The sequence below is a fragment of the Nothobranchius furzeri genome, chromosome 1 (genome assembly GCF_043380555.1).
Source record: "Nothobranchius furzeri strain GRZ-AD chromosome 1, NfurGRZ-RIMD1, whole genome shotgun sequence".
Classification (NCBI taxonomy): domain Eukaryota; kingdom Metazoa; phylum Chordata; class Actinopteri; order Cyprinodontiformes; family Nothobranchiidae; genus Nothobranchius; species Nothobranchius furzeri.
In genome coordinates this window covers 30,349,877-30,365,775 of record NC_091741.1, presented here as the reverse complement: position 1 = coordinate 30,365,775, position 15,899 = coordinate 30,349,877, and the positions used below count along the sequence as shown (strand labels likewise).

Sequence of the window (15,899 nt, the reverse complement as noted above, 5' to 3'; positions counted from 1 at the left end):
TAAACTAGATCATTTAAACCAAAAACATGTTTTGGTACCAGGCTGTAAACATGTTTATTTCTGCTGTCAAATTGGTATTTTTACCATGGGAGTCAATGAGGATTTGCTCGCTTCTGACACCAGCCCCTAGTGGATGAGGGTGGAACTGCAATTTATTTAATTTCCGCGTTTGCTTCAATTTTTGACCCGCCTTGTGGGGGCTTGGTACAGACATGACTATTCTTTTGTGAATGTTCCATGTTAGTTCTTTCTTTGCTTATGTATACACAAGATTTTTCAGATCTGATGTGTCTTGCCCTCTTTGTGCAAGGTGTCCATGGTTGTTTTTTGGACAACTGTCAAGTCAGTAGTCTTCCTTGTGACAGTGTAGCCTACAGAACTAGACTGAGAGACCATTTGAAGGCTTTTGCAGGTGTTTTGAGTTAATTAGCTGATAGGGAGCCTATGTCTACATCCGGACCCCGGAAGAACGAAAACAAGTCGACAGGGCTAAAAACGCAATTTTCGAATTCTGCTTGTTTTTTGCCGTGGATTTCATATATGATGTCCGTGAATTTTAAAGCATTGTGATGCCAAGAAAATGCTTATTTTTGAATGGGGGGAAACGCTATTTGAGGTTTTGTGTGAAAATAAGTCCAGGACTACAAATGTGCTTCACGGAGTTGACATCACCGACCCAGACACGGAGAAAAACTGACAGAAAATGGCTGTAAGGTCAGTGAACCTCAAATTCTTTCTTCAGGAGGAAAGAACCATCATAAATCTGGTCATGTGGTAAGTAGCAGCTACGCTAGCGGCGAAGAGATTATGTGGTGACGTCACATATGCGACGTGCCCATTTCTAGTTTGTAGTCATGCTAATTACGAACTTTTACAAGCTGATGAATCTCAAAGTACGTGACTGGCGTGGTTGAAACACCCATCATTACTTTTCATTTAAATTGCAGTACAACACATGTGTGATCCAGGGTGTGAGGCAAAGCAGGTTAGAAAATAACTCTTTTAGCCCCGTTAACTTGTAAAATTTTTTCATTCTTCCGAGGACCCATGAGCCGACCGGAAAGGGAGACTTTAGCTTGGTTTATGCGTGACGCATTCGTTTTCCGCTTGGTGATGCGGCTCGCGGATGGAACGCGCTTCACAACTCGCAGCGTTTATGGTTCATGCGGCTCGTCTCTGCGGTGAGCCAATATTCTCCCAAACTGTAGGGGGCAGCATGGAGCTCTACGGCATGCATCCAACACTACACCATAGTAGAAGTAGAAATGACTGTTTACAACACGGCATTCCAGCATTTTTAACAGCGTCCTCGTCTTTTCCGACAGTGCGAGCTATTTCTCTCCAAGAATTATTAACAACATGTTGATCACGGTGATCTCTGAGAGCTGAATCATACAAATGTCTGTATTTACCAACCTCTGCCATACTAGTTCTTGCCGGTCCGCCATGTTTTTTCTGCGTCCGACCGTCCGCGTGGTTAGAAATTTTCCTAGGTGCGCGTTGCGGAAATTTCGGGCCGTGCGGAGACGCGGTGGAGGGGCATGGAGCCGTGCGGACCTCGCGGACGCGTCAAGCATAAACCAACCTTTAGGCTCCCTTTTAGAGTGTGGCACAAGGGGTCTTCACTAGCGTTGGGCATCGAGCATCGACTGGAACCGGGACTAAATGTCAGTTTTTCCCTGAATTATTCCAAGTTTTTCGTTTAGATTTCTAGTTTCTATTTCTAGTTTGGATTCCGACCAAAAGAGGAATCCGCTGCTGATCTCCGTGAAAAAGAAACGTGGTCTGCTAACTCTGATCAACGCCTTTCAGAGCTGATCACAGCAGCTGTCTGCCGCTACTGTTCCGCAGCCCACAGACACGCCTGAGAGCTGCATCGCGTCCCCCTCCCTCTAACGCGTCTGCTGAACTTTCTCCGGGATATAAACTTTAATTCCTGCAGCCAAAGATCCGGCGTGGAGGAAGCTCGTTAAAATGCGTCAGTATGCGGATGTAGTAGAAGCTTTAAAGAACAAACTCTGGGTGGAGTGAGGTGAGTTTGTCTCACTGCAGGAATAAAAACACACACGGAGCGTCAGCAGTCAAACGCAGCCACTCACCAACACTCGTGTGTGTGTGTGTGTGTGTGTGTGTGCGTCAGAAGGCTGAGCTAACACCTGTAGAATAATTAAAGTCATCATGCTAGATCAGCCTTTCTCTGTGTTGGACGGCTGACACCGTCGGGTTCTGGCCACCAGGAGCCCATAGGGATCATAAATGAATAAATAAAACAGAACAGTTTTAATGTTTTAAATCTGTTGGATTGTTACTGACAGCAGCTACATTTAACTTTCAGTTTCTCTTCTGACCGGACCGTTGCAGCACCGTGTTGGTGTGGACTCTCAGTCATCCTGGACATGGTCATCCTGAGTTTTAGCTGGAGGCAGCTGGACTTTTCTGGTTATGTTGGAGATATTTTGCCTCTCATCCCAGAGGTTCCTTCAGCACAAGACAGGATGGATCCATGCTTTCATGTTGTTGACGCCAAATTCTGACCCTACCATCCGAATGTCGCAGCTGAAATCGAGACTCATCTGACCGGGCAACATTTTTTCCATCTTCTATTGTCCAGTATTGGGGAGCCTGTGAGAGTTGTAGCCTCAGTTTCCTGTTCTTAGTTGACAGGAGCGCCACCCGGTGTGGTCTTCTGCTGCTGCAGCTCATCTGCCTCAAGGTTCCACGAGTTGTCGCGTTCAGAGATGCTCTTCTGCATACCTTGGTGGTTATCTGAGCTACTGTTGCCTTTCTATCAGCTCAAACCAGTCTGGCCATTGTCCTCGGACCTCTGACATCAGCAACGCATTTTCGCCCACAGAACTGCCGCTCTCTGGATGTTTTCCCTTTTTCGGACCATTCTCTGTAAACCCTAGAGATGGTTATGCGTGACATTTCCAGAAAATTAGTAATTTCTGACATACTCAGACCAGCCCGTCTGGCACCAACAGCCACTTCAAAGTCACTTAAATCACCTTTCTTCCCCACGCTGACGCTTGGTTTGAACTGCAGCGGATCACTTGACCATGTCAACATATCCAAATGCACTGAGTTGCCACCATGTGATTGGCTGATTAGTAATTTAAGTTAACGAGCAGTTGAACAGACGTACCCAAAAAAGTGGCCAGTGAGTGTATATGTTTCATGTTTGTGAGGAGCAGAAAAGAAAAGCCTCTAAATGTTTCCTTGATGTTTTCTTACAGCTACTCACTTTGGGTCATTTAACAAAAATCTGCTTGATTAAAGGTCAAAATTATGACTTGAACTCTGCATTATTTTCAATATTTTTCAATGATTAATCAGTAGGAAAATGTGTGTTCCTGCCGCTTCCTGTTGGGATACAGTCCACAGGTGGGTTTCTTAAAGTATTCCTTCAAATGTACTGGTTTAATTAACATTATTCAGTCATTCATCTGTTATTAGCATGCAGACTAGTATTTGGTACTAAAACATTACATTAACACTGACATTTAGGCTACAGAGGGGCTTGTTGCTACACAAAATACACATAAAACAAAATGAAAAATAAAACTTGGAGGTATGAAAGTGTAACGGAATGAAATGACTGTTTTCCACCTAAAAGTCCCCCCCCCCCCCCCCCTTCCTCAGCAAGAACAGAATACTACATGAATACAAAAATACTAGTCAACCACGACAGGAAGAGTAGCATAACTGTTAAGGTTCTTCACAAAAACCTGCTGAAGTTTCATCAATCAGGCATTAATGTAACTACAGTCGGTTGGAAATGGCACACATAAAACCTTTCAACAGAACTAAATGTTTTTTCCTAAAGGGGTTTTACTGAAAGGCACCTTTACTGTTCCCACTGCACGAGTCACATAGCCAGTAGGTCACTAGGGCCTCGCCAAGTCTGATAATGATAATAATAATAATAATAATAATAATAATAATAATAATAACACATCAAACTTATATATCGCTTTTTAGGACACTCAAAGACACTTGGCTGAGATTCATGCGTTGGCACAAAAGATGGATGCTATCAAGGAGAAAGTGGACGAATCAGCACGCATTGGGATAGATTAATTTACGCAATTATTGGGATTTTTAGAGGTTGAGGATCAACAGAACTTTAAGACAGAGAGGAAATTATCTCTGTCTGACCCCAAAACAGTTTCTAATCTGAATCTGGTGCCCTTGAGCCCATGAGGCTGCAACGAATACTCCCCCCTCAGAAGAAATGTGGAATGCTGCCGTTGCCGTGGCAACTCTGTCTTCCTATCCCAGCCTGGGCTGTGAGGGCCGCCGAATCATTCCAGGAGTCACTGTGCCCTCCAAACCTCAACGACCTCCTTCCCCTGTCCAGGCTGAGGTGACGTGCGCTGCTTATCGTGGCTGCATGCACTGACGTGTGGAGAGTCCCCAACCCTACCGCCCCACCTAGTGGACACTTATGTTGTGTAATGTCTGAGGTCTGTTGCATTTCTGTCTGAGGTGTTGTTTGCATAGCAAAGCTGCCCTCCCGGTGGAGGGTAACTCTGAAGTGCCTTTTTTCCTCCACCTGACCCAATCCTCATATAAACCCTCTGATCTCTATTAAGGTAGCACGACTCGGGGTTGCGAATGTCCACAGGCACCATTTCTTGTCATGTGTCTATGTATGTATGTATGTCTGATCTCAGAATTGTGTGTACTGAAACTCTAATTTCCCTCTGGGATTAATAAAGGATCTTTGAATAGAATTTAATCGAATTGAATTGAACTGAATTGAATTGAACTGAATTGAACTGAATTGAATTGAACTGAATTGAATTTAATCGAATTGAACTGAACTGAATTGAATTGTGGTACACCTGCATCCTGGTCACCTGTCAGATAGAGGACGGTTTCTCACCACAAATATTGACACTCCTATTCTGTAAAATAACGTGTCACTTTTACAGTAACTCTAGAAAAATAAATATTAACATTTTTGAACTGACATACCATAATTTACCATTTCAAATGCTTTCATCTATCTAAAAGTACAGGTTCATGCAATAAGTGATGTCAAACTACGCTGACTCAACTTCTTCAGCTCCATTTCTCTATTTTAGTGATCTTCTCCTGATGTGAACGTAGGACTGCAAAGCCCAAATATATTTACAGCTCCTCTCTTCAATTCTTGCTTTTTAAAAATAAATACCACACATCATTCTGAGGCTTGAGAAAGAATCAGATAATAGATTTGTGTTTAAAGAAACACCATCTTTACTTGTAAATTCTTTAAATGAAATGTTTTAAAATGTTGTCCAAATGTTTCAGAGAATGAAAATCATTCGTCGCTGAGCAAATCATGTGTTTTCAGTTTTCCTTTGTTTTTTTTGGGGGGGGGGGACATAAAATATGATTTTAGATCTTTATGCAGTTCCATGTTACCTGTTAGCCCAGCCAGAAGAGCAACTTAAAGGAGAATTCAAGTAAACAGGAAATAAAGTGCGTAGAAAACTAAGCTGGACAAAGACGGAGACAAGAAGACAATAAGAGACTGAGAACAACGCAGACGGGATGCAAAGATAAACAGGATGAAAGAGTGAAATAAAACAAGGAGGCTTAGAGAGATGATGGCGGAGGAGCGCGGATGAGAGGAACGCAGTGGCGTTTATCTGTGCATGCCGCTAACAGGCTTATAGCAAATGAGTGCACGGTGTATTATCAAGCCTTCCCAGCCTGAAGTAAAACACGTTCATATAGTCCAACACAGGCTGGCATGTACTCCACACACACACACACACACACACACACACCATCATTAGTATGCTGTGGCACAACGCTGTGAGGGCAGCAGAGGAGAATGATGAATATGTTTTTGGCTGAGAAGATGAGGGATCTGAAAGGAGGGAGAGATGGAGGAGAGAAGGGAAGCTGCAGAGGAGGAGAGGTGTCTGATGACAGGAAACAACAACCCAATTTCCACTGCAGGACCGTCCTTTGTCTCTATCTGGCTGCAGTTCTCCGCTAGCTCGTGATGACAGATCTCCTCGGTCGGAGCAAAGTCAGGCTGAAAGGATCTGTCTGTGCATGAAAGTACGGCTGCAGCTGGTAAACATGTCCGACCCTGAAGGTGGACGCGGTTGAGCCTCCCAGAAGCACAGACAGTGTGTGTACTGTTACAGGACACGAAACGCTCAGCATGTCACAGGAGGTGTGTGTTTCCTGCTGCTTTAAGGGTTTTTCTCAGGAAACTGGCAGGTGATCCTCACACACATTACAGGTGCTGACAGTAGGAGGGGAACCCAGTTTACACTGGTTTCCAGTCAGGCTTTGGTTCAGAGTGTGCCACAGGATAATTAACTCCAATGAATAATTTACTCTCATCTTGTCTAAACGTAGAACCGGTTACGTCTGGTTTTGGTGGTTTCGTTGAATTCCAACATTGTCGTCCCTCGCTGCCTGCGTCTCCTCCTGCTTGTGGTTTTCATGGACACAGTTTGAAAGCGTAGTGATGGAGAGTGCGGCGTTTGGTTTGATAATCTCAGTGTTTTCTCTGGTTTTGAGAGGATAGAGTAGGCTGACTTGATCATTTTTTTCTCTTTTTAATTTCATTCAAAATAAAAACAAATAAAACATATAAACAATAAGAAATACATAACAAAAAATCTAATTTGAATGAAAAGGAGCAGAATGAAGAAAAACATCTTATAATTTCTGCCCCCTTTTCCATTAGTCAGACACACAGAGATTCATTTTAAACTTTTTCCTGTTCTTAATTCCAGAGCGATCATGATCATTGATTTAATTTATGTTTTCATAATTATTTTGTACACTCAGGTACATTTTTTGAATATATTAAATGACATAGTTGTTTAAATTTCCCTTTTAAGGTTATTTCATAATTTAACACCATTTACAGATATATTCCACTCCTTAATTTTAGTTCTAAATCTGGGTTTTGTAAACACATCAGTTTCTTTCAGCACTAGTTCTCGTTTCAAATATCCCCTGAATGTTTGCTGGCAGAGTACCTGCATTGGCTTTATACGTGGTGTGTATGATTTTCCAGTCTTTTAAATCATGAAATTTCAGTAATTTATATGTAATAAACAACAGGTTCGATGGATCTCTACAGCCACTGTAATTGATGATTGAAGAGCAGGATCACTCATTATTGAAAATGATCGGTCACTCTGAGTTTTTCATGCAGGCTGAACATGAAAACAGTCTCCAACACCGATCTCCTGCAGCAGCTTCTGATGTAAAACAGACGGGAAAACACTCTGTTCAGAAAATCCTGACAGATCTACGTCACACTGTCACTTGGCATTCATGGACTCACCCATCTTGACTCACGACGGGGAAGGCTGTTGTTGGTTTAGCGTCCAGGAGACAGCAGAGCTCTTGACAGGTAGAAGCTAACCGTTAGCATTAGCAACTGCACCACTAGTGTTGGGCATCTTATGTAAAAATAGTAATTAGTTATAGTTACAAATTACTTTCTCCAAATCGTCTTGGAGTTAGTAACTCAGTTACCACAATGTAAAATAATTAGCTACTTAGCAAAGTAACTTCGACGTTATTTTCATCTTCTATAACGCAGTTAATTTCCATAATATCTATAAGGTCAAAGGTTAAATGATTCTTATCTAGAATGAACCGTTCTGATTTTTGAAATGTTTATGCAGTATGAATGTTCTTATGGGTGTATATCTTGTTAAATTCTCCTAGGAACAATAAAGTTACACATATCTGGAATCCACATCAAGTGTGCCTCTCAGCTCAGCAGCACAAGCTCTTCTGAATTTGTCACGATTCAGCCTCACCCTGATTGGTTAGGGTTGGTCTTCACAGGGCCCGAGGAGGTGTAAGAGGACAGTTTATTCAGTCACAAACACGATCTGCAGGAAGATATCAGGTCTTCAGTTGTCTGATCACGTTTACAACAAGAAGTTTCCTCGGGTAGGTGCTGTTTTTGTCAGTGTCCGCGCAAGAGTTGCATCAGGAGAGAAGACGTTAAACCTGACTGTTCAGGTGTTAAACATCTTTCTCTGAGTTTCTTATGCAAAACCTTAAAAACAACCAGAGAATTCCTGATCCGGCTGCTGGGAAAGCCGACTGTGAAGCCCCCCCCCCCCCCCCCCGATGAAACTGAGAGAAACGGATTTGAAACATAAACTCAGGCGTGTCTCCTAAAGCTGTGAGGTTAAAGTCGGTGCTAAAGCTTCCTGGTTCATCAGGAACAACACGTCCAGCTGTTGTCTAACAGCAGAGGTCGTGCCCGGAAAGGCCAGCAGGGTTGCTCTTTATTTAAATCCCAGCAAAGCCACCAGCTGGCTAAATGTATTCACACATAGATTTTCAGCAAAAGCCCTGCAAGCCTCCAAAAGCCAAAGATCTGAGGAGGTTTGTTGTTCTAGCCCGCAGCTCTGCATCGATCCACCTGAAACTTCACTGGCTCAGTTAATCACTGTATTCCTAGAGAGGGCAGGAAGCAAGACGGAGACGGGGAACGTCCTTTTTTTGTTTGAATAATTCATTTTAACTGATGAGTAACAGAAAATCCTGGCTGACATTTGGAGGAATTAAATCTACGTTTTGTTGTAACTGATGTTGGGGGGGGGGGTTCAGCGACTGACAGAATTACCCTGCTCTTCAGTTTGAACAACAGGAGGTAAAAGAGGCAAAAAGAAGAACGAGGAGAAAATCAGAACATTTTAAAAACATTTAGAACGGTTTCATTTCTCATTAATTCATCATCAGTTACAACATGAGTTAGTTTTACATTAAAGAATAATGGCTTTTAGGGATGTCCCGATACAACTTTTTCACTTCTGATACGATACCGATATTGCAGTCTTCAATATTGATCGATACCAATATCAATTTGATACGATATCAGCAGAAATCACACGTACTTTTACCTATTTCGTAGTGCGGAATTTATGAAAGGCTTGCTCCACTGATATACTCAGGTGAAGAACAAGAGCCAATAGCAGTAAGTTTGAAAAAAAAAGACAGTTTTTTAACCATTGGTGGCAAAACTGTGAACCTTAACGGAGTGTATCTGTCCGGTGTAATCCGATACAGTGTTTTTGGGCTGATAGCAGTATGGGAACAGGACATCCCTAATTTATTTAATTTACATCAAAGAATTAAAAATCACTTCTGGAAATATTTTCTTAAAGAACATAAGCATTTCTGCAACACTCCACGTTTTTACTTTAGGCTGCTGAAGGGGTCTGCAGGGCTGTTCTATGACTATTTTTACAATGTCCGCACAATAAGAGTACCAAACAAGAACCTGGAATAAACAGCTGATCATTTTGTTCTATACTTTTTATTTTACTTTTTAAGTGTGATTTATTAGAAATCCGTAAAACTTATACTATTAAAGGAGACATAACATGCTTCTAAGTTATTCCTTTTTACATCTAAATCCTTCAGTTGGGGTCTAAATACAGTGGAACTGCAGTTCTTTGGTCTGATTTCCTCATTATTGTTGCTCTACAGACCCTCATCTACCCCTGTTCTGAGGAGAGTCTTGAGAACGAGCCGTTTTTGGGTACTGTCTCTTTAAACTGGAGGAGGAGCTGTAAACTCCGCCCCCCTCCATAGTGCAGACCTGTACTCTCCTCCCCCAGTCGGACTTTGTAGTTCTATAGAGAAATCATTATTTAGCATAGCAGATTTAGCATAGCATATTAGCATTTTTAAAACATGTGGGGAGAGTAGTTCATCAAGCTGTTTCAAGGCTGCTAACTCTCTCATGCATTTGTCTGTAGTCACTCACACACACCCGTCACGGCCGACGGAGGGACCAGCTAGCAGGCACGTGCGCGCGCGCGCGCGCACACACACACACAAGGAATGCTGCTTGCTTATTTATTTCTATAAAAAATGTTTTAAAAAATGATACAGCTCATTAAAACACCATTAAAAGAATACATTTTAAGATCTCTATCTATATATATATACATACATATAATTATAAATAATTTTATAAGTAGTCTTATTTTATATTGGGTGTCTTAATGGCTGAAAATGGATAAAAAGCAGTTACATTTTAATTTAAAGATTTGAGATTCGAGTCAAAAATAAAGAACATTCCTCCAAATGTTCTTTAATGTGATCATTATAATTCTAATGCTTACAACTTTGTTTTTATTGTCTGCAATGCGTAGCCTATATCTTTATTAAATATGTGTTTAGCTGTAAAGTGGTAATTCTCTCTAATGTGTACAGAGAGGTGGACATCAGTGCTGCAGTGAAATTCCCAGGATCAGTCTGCTTTGCTAACAAATATAGTTAAATCTTACCTGCATTCTAAATAAATACCATTAGGTGGAAACATCAGTAGGCATTGAGTTATTGATACAATCCCTAACAGCCAGAATGGAAGAAGAGCATGCTGGGTCATCCTGGACCTGAGCCTGTTATGTGTATTTACCTACAGGATGCAATAAATGTCTACAAGGCTGAGTTTGGACCATTACATCTAAAAGAAAACATACAATCAGTTATTTTTTTAATTGTTTACATTAATATACAAATTTTCTAAGTATTAACCTCACAGCAAATAAGTAGAACAATATAATAAACAGGCTTTAGTAGTTAAACAGGCGTTGTGCACACAGGTGCTTTGTGTCTCGGTGCTGGTGGTGTCTAGGTCTCAGAGTTCCTGTCCTCCTGCCGTCTTCTGTTGTCCTCAGGATACGGATTGATGTTTCCTGATGATGAGGGAGGGGCAGTATGTGGGCTTCAAACTGGTCCTGGATAACAGTGGGAGACCTCCGTTGTCTCTGAGACCAGAGGGTTGGTGAGATGCAGATCTTCTCTACCTCATCTAGAAACGGAGTTGGTTCAGGGAAAACTTTTCCAAAGACCAGTTCCATGATGTCATCGCCATATTCTGCAATGATAGACGATAACTTTAATGACATATTTTGTTTACAAGCAGCTTTAGGAAAGTTGTTTCTTTAGCTTTCATGTTTATAGTCACGTTTGTGTTTGTTCACAAGTTCACTTTGCTGCAGTGACTTCATATTTTCCTACAAATGTAATAAAATAGTGACACTAAAATTATACAAATGATTCCTTATGAAAGGAAGCTCATTAGAGAGCAGCGCAGACAGACTTACTACATGCTGCAGCTGTTTTTGTAGGCCAGCTGCTGCTGAACTTGGGGAAAGTTATTCTGCACACATCCAGATCAGATGGTCGATTACAGAAAATAATGTAATTCAATAATTTCTAAACAGATTAAACAAGTAAAACGTCAAATAAATCACTCTGCTGTCATCAGACGGAGTGATTCAGGGGGTGAGGTGTTCTTAATGATGAGGGTGGCTGAGGTGTGTCATCACTCACTTTGGTCTGGTCCAGCTACCGTCTCTTTACTGGTGGGTCTCCTTCCTCAGTAGGTGACGTGAAGCTCCAACATCTGAACGTTCTGTGTTCATTAGAGGAGAAGAAAAGTAACATTAGCAAGCTGGCTAAATTATTTTTTACTAGCATCTGGGAGAAGCAGATCTTCACTTACCTAAACATCAGACCAGTTTGTCCCAGCTGAGCTCATCAGGGCTTTAGTCTGACAGCCTGTCAGTGAAACACGGCTCCAGCCTTCTGGATGTTGACTCAAAAAAGCAAAGGAGCATTTTTACTTTTGTTTTACAGCCGATTTTATCAGCTTTCCGACGCTCACGCTCATACAGACGGTGAGCTTTGCTGCGTCTGACTGATAAAGTTAGTTTTTATATCTGCAGTGAGACAAAAAACTAACCTCACTCCACTCAGAGATTGTTCTTTAAAACTCTATTAAATCCACTGTGTTGACGCACTTTAATGACTTTGTCACGCTGCATTTTAGCTGATATGGGACTTTATTTACTGGATGCTAAGATTACATCACACTCACGTAGAATAACACACAGGCTCTCTGCTGCTACAATCAGTGGGAGGTTATCATCTGGTGTAAAAGAAGGCGTTGATCAGAAATCACGTTTTATTCCACGAAAATCAGCCAAATCCACATTGATCTGGGTGCTAACTTTACTAGCATACTGTGCTAGCGATAGTAAGCCGGATGCTAACGCTTTAGTGCTGCTAATGCCCGTAAATCTAAAGTAAAGTTTGTCGACATTTTAGAGTGATATGAAGCTTACCGCTCTGCTGCTGTGTCCCGGTGCTGCCACATTCAGATGCAAATGACTCCTTTTAGATAGATGAAGCCCTCAGTACTTACTAGCCTGGAGACAGGAACGAACGAACCACGCGCGCGCGCGCGCACACACACACACACACACAAACACAAACACACTACTTTTTCTTCTGTGTTTTTTTTAGCAGTAGTGTCATCAGCTCCTGGGTTTAAATACTGCCACACCACCCTTCCTTAAAAAGAGGAACAGTTTTGAGCTGTGTGTGGCTAAAATAACCAGACATTCTGCATTTTTCCAATAGGACTACAAAAAATCTTAGCGAGAAGAAAAAATGGCGGATTGGCTCTGTGTTTAGCCGAGGGCCATTACCATATTTGGTAGTTATCCTGACTAAATTAATTACTGACGTAATGGATAATGTAAAAACTGAACGGGTGGACAAATATGCCCAAAACTTAATTATTAAATATCTAAATAGCAACTCCAGTGAATAATATAAGCCTTTTTGCTCACTTAGACACTTAAAATGTGAAACACACTGTGTTAATGGATAAAAAAGTGGGTTTTTCATGTTATGTCTCCTTTAAAGGCAATACATACATTTTTTGCTAAGCTCCTGTAGTCCTGTAGAGCCAGTTTGAACTGACCACCAATGAGCATTAACCAACAGAGTGTGCTCGAGCATTTGTGGACATAGCCAGAGTTGGTGACATTTCTCATGGGCAAGCCTTTAGAAATTTATTTATTTATTTATTAACATATTTTTCAGGAGGATAAACTGCTTGAGGTGTAACATCTCCTTTTTGGGCAGGTCCTACAATATATACAAAATAAGAAATTAGATGGCAGAGACCATAAAGAAAAGAAACTTGACTTACCTCAAATAAAAAAAAACTGCAATAAAACCCAAACATGTGGGCATTGCTGTGCCAAATAATGTACAGCTGACAGTCAACATTCAAAACAGAAGTAGGGTGATGTAAACCAACAGTGCAGCTATACCAATACTAAATCAAACCGTAGAAAAACTATTACAAGTCGATCTCACATGGTTGCAAACAGAGCTGCGAAATAGTCTAAATGACGAAATCGATCTCAAGTCTGCAGGTAACGTATTCTAATCCAGAGGAGCTTTAATAATAATTGTTACAAGCCAATTTACCGGGCTAGCTCCACTCTTCTAGATCTTGTTCAAATCTCAGGGTTTGGCTTGTAATCGGTGTAGTGAGCGTGGCGTCAGTTACCAACAAACACCCTTACTTTGTAGAGAGTTGATTAGCAATCACCAAATTACCCAGGGCTTCTAATTCTGACCAACATTCGTTTAAGCAGACACAAAGGAGGCTCAAACACACCTACACACCCCCCCAGTCCATGAAGCTTATGTACACTTCAGGTGAAGACCCTTACCAGCTGTTCCTTTTATGCTGAGGAGACAACTGGCTTCACCTGTAGCCTAGGATGGAGGAAACGACTTATATCAATAACACCTTGGGATGGCATTTACAACCAGCTTCTCACCTTTGCTCGGTTACCGACAGGAGGAGACCCCACTCGTAAATCCTTTTTTTGTTCCTCGAATCCGAGGAACTAGGTTTTCTTTCACACAGATGAAAAAAGAATAATAATCCAAACAAAACCCCGACACAGCGGGTTCAAAGGTGAAACAACGCATTGCCAATAAACCGAGTTATAGCAAAGTTGAGCTGAATAAGCTCTCCAAAAATGACACTAGGTCAGATTATCACAGACAAAAAGCTCAAAGCCAAAGCTTCCTTCTTTCCATCTCTCTACCTCAGAAACTCTTCCCTTCAAAGGCCCTTCCTCCAGACCCAGTAGCTCCTTTTTATTTACTCTGTCCCCCCTCCCTCACAGTCATTTCTTTGTTTGCTGCTTCAGACTTCCTGGTCACGTGTTCCTCTTCTTCTTGTTACTTCTCCAACGGCCCCGAAACGACCATGAGTCTTGGATGTCATGATTAGGGTTGTCACGGTATGAAAATGTAACCTCACGGTTATTGTGACCAAAATTATCACGGTTTTCGGTATTATCGCGGTATTTTTAAACGGTGTTGCACATGTTCAGAAAGCATTGATAGTCCTGTTCTACACAAACTGAAATAGTTCTGAAAAGGTTTAACAGTGTTTATTAAACCTAAAATAACACAAAGCCTTAGCAAAAGTGCAACTTTTCACAAGTAAAGGAACAAATATCTTCTTTTTCTGGAACATGTTACAGTAGTCAGTGCAGGTTTAAATGATACAAATCCAAACATTCAAAACATAAACAATATGTAAACAAATCAAAGAAACACCACTTGTTTTCTCATATACTTGTTTTCTTCATTATCAAAATGAAAATCTAAAACTCCAGTCCACACTTGACTTGAGCGCTGTACAAGTCAACCTTAAAAAATATGTATTTAAAATAAATAGCCACTTTAAACAACTGACTAAAATAACTACTACACTATGTAATCAAATCCAAATGTTCAAGTATAAATGGCATTGAATAAGTAAACAAATCAATGACAAGGAACTAATTGTATATTTCTCTTCATCAACAACAAATAAGATGCTTCATCCAGCAACAGGGTGTCCGTGACACGGTTTGAATGCTGGCAGAGGACGCTGCGGCTGCAGTATATAGTGACTCGTTGCATTCTCCCTCAACCAAAAGTCCTCACGTCATGCATTTCAGCTAAAATGCTAATGTTAACCTACCTTGCACTGGCTGTAGAGACGTGGGTGATGGTCACGCAGATGTGCCATTAGATTGGAAGTGTTGCTGCCTTCTGCAGACACTTGTTTCCTGCACGTTCTGCAAACGGGATAGCCGTCTTCTATTAACTGTCCCTCAGCATTTTTCAGAAATCTAAAATATGCCCATACTTCCGATTTAGTCTTCTTTGAGGGCTGATGGATGTCCTGGGCGCTGCCGTCTCCTCCTTCGGCCATTATTTCAGCTTCAAAGTTTTGGTGCCGTTGCAAACTAAAAAGTGCGTGTGCGCGCCGCGGGAACTTCAGCTGAAGCGACGGTGGCTGGTAAGGGTCATCGCGCCGAAACCGCGGCCACGGTAAACCCACCGAGATAATATAGTTTTTTAAAAACTGGACGGTTATTTTTATTGTCAACTTTTTTACCGGGGTTTACCGCTATACCGGTTACCGTGACAACCCTAGTCATGATGTCACCTTTTCTTCTCCCAGTCTTCATCCGTTCACTTGTTTCTTCTTCTCTGCATGCTGTTGACATTAGCCCAACATTGCCCCTCCTTCGTTCCATCCGGACCTCGGGGAGGTGAAATCTAATTTCTACTGCTTGTTTTAGCGATCTTATCGATTTTACAAGTACATGGTCTGTTTATTAGCTCATGCACCTGGACTAATAAGACACAATCCTTGCCTCCTCCACTTCTCTGGAGGTCAAAAAGGTTACCACAGAACCGTGAGACCGAAACAGCTCGGTGAAGGCAACTAGCAATGTACGACTTCAGGGGTGATAAGAGACAAGGCTGTAGGGACACACACACACACACTGATACAACTTGGGGAGCCTAGAATTGATTTCACATAATGAGAGACATAATTCAGACTTAATTCCATACATTAACAAGTCTGATTAGACTCCATACTACAATAATAGCAAATAAAACCTGATCTGTTCTACGGGTATAATACAAAGAGTTAAAGGACACTAGCAAAATTTTCAAGTGAGAAGGAAAATCAGAATAAATACATTTAAAAAGAAATAACCAATGAAATAGACGTC

The 15,899-nt window shown here is 41.4% G+C and overlaps 1 protein-coding gene and 1 long non-coding RNA gene across 3 annotated transcripts in view; one reads left to right on the top strand and one right to left on the bottom strand.

Annotated features, from left to right (window-relative positions):
- aff2 (AF4/FMR2 family, member 2) overlaps positions 1–15,899 on the top strand; it is a 332,245-nt gene that overhangs the window by 250,992 nt on the left and 65,354 nt on the right. The window lies entirely within an intron of this gene.
- On the bottom strand, positions 10,075–14,025 carry LOC139070762 (uncharacterized). The gene is made up of 3 exons (XR_011521229.1): positions 11,510–14,025; positions 11,338–11,419; positions 10,075–10,879 (listed from the first exon to the last, which is right to left on the bottom strand). It is a non-coding gene; the product is annotated as an uncharacterized lncRNA (long non-coding RNA).